Below are 8,310 nucleotides of genomic sequence, written 5' to 3'. Positions count from 1 at the left end.
TGGACAGAAGTTAACCATTTAAATATCCTCTTTCAAGTTGTGCTAAACTTGAAAAATACCATGGATACACTATATCCCATTTACAATACATGTTTAATTCATCTTTTTCTTAAAAAATAATAATTTACATAATGACGTAATAAAACAGTATTACCATCTAAAAGACTATCTTTATAACGATGGTCCTAAGATAGATTTGTTGTGCAACTTGTATAAGCTTCGTCGTAAGATGGTGATAAGACTATCCTGATCAATGTCATCAGATATGTCTTGTTACATGTCTTTGGATTGTATTCGTTAAACATGACCTAGGCTTCAATAAGAATCTGGACACGCACTGAATACAGAAACAAACTTCATTTGGCTGAATGTTGAAAATAAGTTATTTTATAAATCTGGAAAATAAGTCCTCACTAATGCAATGGCACTGTTTTCAAATGAAAATAGTTTTAGTAACTAAAAAACCTTTTTTTTTTACAATGCTCATACAATACAATTCAAGTCAAATAACTTTATGCAAACGACAATAAATCAAAAATATAACATCAAAAACACGAATACGTTGAAGATAATTGCTACTTTTTAACCAGAGTTTTACCGGCTGCTCTAACCGGCTTCTGTACTTTGAATAAAAAAGAGTAAGTTCTCCAATAACCATCCTATTAAATGATTTTTTGTCCAAAGATTACATCGTCAAAATCATCATATTCAAAGTTCTTCATATTAAAAAAAACTTTTAAACAATAAAAGATGTTTCACTTCATTCTCTACGTCTTTTCACGACTTACAATGTACAAAGTGTTTTTTTTAAAAGTCTTTATTACTTTAACGAAAAGAAATGCATAGTTTTTATTCTCAAACTTAAATTCGGTTCTTTTGTTTTGCCTCGTGTCCTATTGTAATAACAATTTATGATTTTCATTAAATTATTTTTTTCAGTTAAGATGTTTGACCTCAACCGTTCAACTGTTGGCCAAATATTTAGACAGTTTTGGCACCAGCGCCACAAAACCTGAAAAATAACATTCGACTGAGAAAATTCTTCACTCTTTGTGACGTCATCAATTTCAAAGACTTTTGATTGGAGTTACCATGGAAGTTCAGAATATCTTCACACTTAAGTATTTTTCAACTATTGTGACGCATGGGCCTGATTCAGAAATCAGACAAACTCTAAACAGGATTAAAATTCTGCTATGATGTGTCTATCACCACCATAATGACAGATTCATCACTCTCCTTGATATTCTCTTCTTAGATTATATTTTGCCGACACACAATTTAGTATACAGAATCACCTATAGTTCATTGCCCCTGTATTTAGTTAAGTACGGCTTGCTCATTTACTCTTGTTTGTTTGTGCGTGTAACTTTTGTTATTTCCTGTTCTCTGTGGTGTGTGTCTTTTTTTTGTCTAGTCGTTATGCATACTATCCATGTTCTTTTTGATAACCTTTCAAATACCGATTCTCTTTCCAGTCTTTATATTTATAAGTAACATTCTTCTTGATTTCGCTTCTTTAGTCTATTGTCAATATTTGAAAACATGCTGCACTCATCGAAATCAATGAGACATTCAACAGGATGGAAACTGTCCCTTTTGGCACTATTTTGCACCTTTCCGGTCAGAAGGTGTTATTACTTCGTATTTATGGGGTTCACTTTTGCAATCAATAAGACCCTCTTCTACTAATGGTATCAGTGGGGAGGTGCCACCTTCACATTACGTATTAAAGTACTTCGAATCAGTCAAAATGAGTGTAAGGTGTGGCGCACAAAGAAAAATAAACGCAGAGATTTTATTGCATGATCCAAGCATTTATACCTTACCTTATTATGCCCAACAATAACCATCAAAGTGCTCGTAAAGTTTGCATTTTTAAGACATTGAAAGGTCAAATTCAGTTGAAATACACGACTGAAAAAATAGTGAGAAGACTATTTTAGCAGTCAAAAATATCTACATCACAGTTGCTCCAGGATAAATTTGAATGGCTTAACTTTTGTTTTCTAGATGTACGGAAAATATTGGAAACAAAAAAAAGACCAAATTAAGATAAATGAGTGCCACCCATTGCCTGATTCTTACACAGAATGGTATTTACATACAACTGAATTACAATCGGAGGGATGCTGTTTTCATTCAGGGAATTGTATTTGCGGTTGGGATTCCAAGATCTGGTTCACCTTTGCACGTAATCATATTATATGAACAAGGCGGTTTTGGACATTTATGGTATCATAGAATCACTGATAGGCCACATCATTAATTTGTTTATCGGCCCTAATTTCCCTGCATCTGGCAATACATTTTTTTGTCATGCGACAGAAATATATGGTACTATATAGTTCCTATTCGTGTTTTATTTAATGAGTAGTTTTATTCCTCATTTACGCCAGAAAAAGTCGCAGGTGTGTGTACTTCTGAAATTGCATCATACGAAAGCACTTAAAGTGCCCAGGTAAAACCAGACTGAGTTATTTTAACGTCACATGGGAGTTGTTGCTATTTTGAAACATCTATACATGTATACATACTTTGCCATTTCTCATATACATGTATTATAATAGCAATATTCAAGTTCATTTTTGCTATGCCACAGGCTGCTTATTATGTTGTTTGATGTCAAATCTCGACATAAACTCATCATTCGATTTCCCCTATCGCAAAAAGTCGTTACCCGGCGTAAGTAATTTTATAAATAAATATCAAACAATTGTAAGAAATTATTCGGGCACTCTTATACGGAAACTCTAGGTTTCAATTCACTGAAAAACTATAACCTCGAAGTGTAGCATATAACGAACCACCTTGAAAAAACGAGAATTCATGGTTATTAGGAGTTTAAATAATCCACTTATTGTTGAAATTAATAATTGCGTAATATGCGTAATAACGGCTTTTCTGTACTAAATTTTTATATGACATTTAATAGCTCCTATGTTGAATTGTTTCATTATCTAATTTGCATCTATGTACATTATTGGGGATGAAATATGTTCAGGTGTTTAATATCATTAAGAAAGAACAATAAAACCTCATCCGAACGCAATAATTTGACCGATTATCGGTATTCATCGGGTTTTATGGGATAGTTCGACGTAATTTAAATTCGCATGGGCCCAATGATAATTTTTGTGTCCAGGAGCTTTGATTTTAGTACATTACAAGATTTGTCAAATTATCAGTCCTCTTTTTAACCATATTGCTAGAGGCAAACAATAAAACTTGAAACACAATGAAAATTTTGAAATTCAATACAATTTTAATTTGTAAGAAGGATATTATTGTGGAGATAAGAAGTTCCAATTCATTGATATAAAAGCACATTTGATAATAGAAGAAATATTCTGTTTGCTGAATAAGGCCAAATAAAAAAGATGTATGTTTTTATTACCCTACCCAACCTGTCCTTTTGCAACTAAAACTAGTGTGCCTTTATTTATTATTTTTTTTTGTCATTTCAAAAAAAAATAAAATAAAATAAAATAAATGCATAAATAAATAAAATCATTCAAATGCAAAAAAAGTAGTAGAATTAAGAAAAAATCCTTACTTAACTATCCCCTTTTCAAAGGTGTAATAGAAAACACACACATTATTTTTGGGGTTAAAAGCTAGATACACGAGAGTAAAGTGAAGAAGAATTATAATTGTAGTCGTGCTTTTAGTTATCCATTGTTAGAATGGATACTATAACTGACCAATTAAAAACAAGGTTACAAGTGTTTTGTTTTTTTTCAATTGACAGCCACTTTGCAGAGAAGACTTGATTTGACTAAAATTGAATGTATACATGTAAGGAAAAAGCACATACATATACCTACTCTGTTAAAAATGAAGACTTGGTATTTTTGTGATTCTTTTTGTAACGAGAATCTCTAAATCATATTTCGTAACAGAACGTTAAGTGTCAAAGACAGTAGGGACGGAGCGTCGGCGATGTCCTATCTATGGAGATGATCTGAATAGCTCAAAATCGTTTGGCGTCTTTCTGAAATTACAGATGCAGTAAGGATGTGATTGTTTTAACTTTTAACACAGACGTATTGCGTATGTTATAGGAAGTCTTGAATAGTCCCCTTACCCGAAATTTTAATGGTGGATTATCAAAGGCAATGCCTAAAATTAAGTATACAAAATGTATCTTTTTTTGTGTGGGAATGAAGCATGGCTCTGAGTATCTAATCGGAGAGATAATTTGTATCTGTACAGTGAATTTATACGTCCTGCACTGGAGAAGCTGCAAGAGAAACAAATGTGATAATGCAATTTATACCAAGTAAATTACGAATAATGCATTCAATATTTCTTGTACATACATATAAAAACTGTAGATTCAGGCACAGTGACGAAAATTTGTCATTTTCATGTGTATAATTGACAAAAATAGCAAATAATGTCCCAGCACCCCCCCCCCTTTTCTGAAGAACCCCGGCTGGCACTCATCCTTAATTTTCAAAGTGTTTGAATCCGTCCCTGTACAAGTATAGATTTTTGTTAATTTCTTACATAGGTATTGTTTTAAAATATCTGAATGTCTCATACCACCGTTGAAGTGAACCATATCAATGTATTGTGAAATTTTGCACGATAGAGTCCTAGAGTGAAAAAGAATAATGTAATTTCACAATCTTTATATTGTAAAAAAAATATTTGATTCATATTTTTGATAAATTCTACTATTCACACATTCAATACAGCCAATGAAAATGTTTAATGAGAAATGTTTTAACATTTGGCCAAAGATTTTGTAAGTTGCGTAAGTTTACACTTTCTACCGTGATATTTGATTTTTAAAGCATTTATTATAATTATAGATCTGTTTAAAAACCAGGTAGATGGTGATTCATCATATCTCATGATAATCGAAGAAGCTGTTCAAATACATATGTTGCGTCCTAAAAACAACTATTAGTGTGTTCATTTCCTATGATCTGATAGTGTAATATATCGCAAAATATTTTTGACTAGTTATAATGCAAAAATTCTGGAGGGAATTTCCCCTTACTTATCTGTAGTACTAGTAGTACGAAACGCCCCGTGCAGGTCCGGATGTTAAAAGAATAGGCCTGCTGCAGCGCTAAGCTTGTCGTAAAAGGCGACTAAATAGTGCTCAGAACCCTAGCCGGGGGCTAGGGCGCTTTGCCCACAGAGCAACTGGGATGTGTGCCCCAGGTGGTTGAATGGGGTACCCCTGGCGTGTTACATGCTGGGGTTGTCAGGCTATAATACGGAAAACCTGACCGCAAACCGTAGTGGTGCACCGTGTTGGGAAAGATGCCACGTTCCTCGCACGTTAAAGAACCCTACTGTGGTATTTTCCCGGTGTAGGAACCATAGGGCTCCGCCACAGGAAGCTAAATTGCCCGACCCTACCCACCTCTCCCTATTTCAAGTGGCAATCGGAATTTGTCGACCCCATTGTCCTTGTGTCCCATCCCTTTTTCATTTCATAATCATTTCATGTTCATTTTATCACCAATTTCATGTTCATCGTCTGAATATAGCTGAAATATTGCTGCTCGGACGTTAAACCCCAACAACAAACAGTAGTACGAAACCAAATTTTAAGTGTTTTAAATATTTCTAAGTGGTCAACTTTTATTTGAACTTTTATTTTTGAAAACAGTTTCTGTGAGGCGTACTGCAGTATTGCCAATAAAAAGAAATTTGGTATAAAGAAATGCATAAATCACTAATCATAGACTTCTGCCTGGTTTTAAGGCAGAGCTGTACTTAATATTGCATGACGAACTTCCATGACTTATTTGACATTTTTACTAAAAAATGCATTTGCCTCATTTATCATTTATTAGCCTATTAAGTCTGTCAAATAAGCATGGAACTTTTAATTAGACATTAAGCATACTCAATAATGACGCAAGTCATTTCTTCTCTTCTAGGAGAAAATTGAGAGATGAGACGTGGTTCACTTAAAAAGTTAACAATCGTGTTTAAACAACAATCAACGAAATGTAGCTATGTTGGAAATGTCGGCTTTTGTTTCTTGTTCTTGCATGCCATCACGATACAGAACTTCTGTGAAAATGTTTTGAGTGAATAACTTTAATTCAGCTCTAACTTCCTTTTGTATATGTTGCGCAATCAATGTTTTCGTTACTTGCAGTCCTCAATATCAGCAAGAAATCGTGCATACGAGAAATAATTGAAAGTAAAAGCTCTGTATTTATACTAAAACACAGGACCTAGAACTCCAAATAGTCGACTGTTTTGTTTCTGTCTTTTATATTTGTTTGTTTATTTATTTTTTTAAGTAGCCATTTGTAGCGTAATATTGGCAATTTTTTTAAAGTAAGCTGCGGAATGTTACGTCAAAGATTTAAAAAAAGACAGTGCATCTAGCATGATAAAAGATTCATTTTCCTTAGTTTTTTTGTCCACTTAAATTACTGAAATATCTTAATATATCCGTTCAGTGTAAAATCAACTGCCACTTCGGTTAACTTATACGTCAAAGTAAAAAAAAGCTAAGCAGAGAAAATAGAAAGAAATAACATACAGGAACCATGCAAAAAAGAGCCAGTAGATGTTTGTTTGTTTGTTTGTTGGGGTTTAACGTCCGAGCAGCAATATTTCAGCTCTATTCAGACGAAGAACCAGTAGATCATTATCACTGAAAGGTGTTTATTCAACAAAAATAAATGTGTGATTTTCTTAATCCTAAATATATCACTTTTCAGTTGGCGTACCTTCAAGACGGTTAGAGTGCAAAAATACTCTCAGATCCAGGGGTCTGGGGTAGGCATGTGCCCTATCGCCATATAACTTAGGACATACTCTGGCTGAGTTCTAAGGTAAGATATCCCGAAGTCTGGGTTCCACCTCCAACTATTGTTTGTTTACCACTAGCAACAGAATTCTGAAACGATAGTCAAGATTATTGAAAATCCCAATCATCCTCGCAAGTGTCAGAGTTTGGTCTACTTGCAAAACTTACTGCTGAAGAATTCGGAGATTGCATGATGATTGTAATCGGTTCGCCAAGTTAACCATAAATGTCCCCTGCAGCATTTATCTTGCTATCATCTTGTCACTGGCATCCTTACACTGGGTAATCACACACTTTATTTTAGAACAAAATTACTGCTTTTTATACAATTGACGCAAAACGTTGTATGCCATTCAATTGGTGCCAAGACACTTTGTGGATAAGGCTTATTTGGCGTCTAGAGACACAAAAAAGAGCATAATTTTCAACTTTGATCTAGAGCAAACGCTTAATCAGACTTCATACTGATACGGCTGTGTACAACATAGCCCTGACTTAAACTGCACGTCACGTCACTTACTACACAGCGAAAATATTCTGTGATGTCTTGAAAATTTCAGAATCTTGAAAATAATCAAATATTTAACTATTTTATGAGTATACCTCTTTTTTCCAGCAATTTCATTTAGTAGATTCTTTTTTTTTCTTTTTTCGATTTCGTCTTCGTTAACGTGTTGAACAAAACTTCTGAGTTTTTGTTTTAAAAAGGATTTTGTAAATTTTCGAATTAATTGAATTCATATGACGATTAAAATATTTTTTAAGATCTTTTTTGTTTAGTTTAGTCTAAACATATTTTATTTGTCAAATAACAAAGAGGATTGGACGCAAGTAAATACATACTTACATTGTATGAAGTCCTCTCCACAATACAATGTATATACATGTATACATGAATTATAATAGAAGTACATAAATCAAGGTACAATGTACAAGTACGTGCACTCATTTTCTACTATAAATTCATATGAGAAATATATACAAAAGGGTGAAACTTTTGGTCTCTCTACCAAGGACGATGATTGTGATTTACCGTCTATGTACTGATTCCTAAACTCCACAAGAATCCATACAAACAACGTTTCATAGCCGGATCTGCTAAATGTACCACCAAATCTCTTTCAAAACTTTTAACTTCTATACTAAAAACTGTCAAAGAGGGTCTACAGTCCTACCACAATACTTGTTAATCCCGTAGTGGTATTAATTCAAAGTGGATCCTAAAAAATTCGAAAGATCCTTTGGAGACAATCAGTTCAAGACTATGATCTGAATTGAATAGCATTAAAACCTATGATTTTTCAACACTGTATACCTCTGTTCCTCATACTCAGTTTTTCCAAAAAAGATGGTACAATTAAATACAAATATATAGTTCTTGGTAGAGATTCCTCATACTTTGTAAGAAATAATTCCAAATCATCTTCCAAATATACAGAGGAGGATGCTTACAAAATGCTGGAATTTTTAATCGACAACATATTTGTCCAGTGTGGTGGACCTGTTTTTCAACAAAC

Source organism: Perna viridis, chromosome 2 (genome assembly GCF_037379345.1).
Source record: "Perna viridis isolate PV_CMFRI_1.1 ecotype Kerala chromosome 2, ASM3737934v1, whole genome shotgun sequence".
Lineage (NCBI taxonomy): Eukaryota > Metazoa > Mollusca > Bivalvia > Mytilida > Mytilidae > Perna > Perna viridis.
This window is presented reverse-complemented; position numbering follows the sequence as displayed.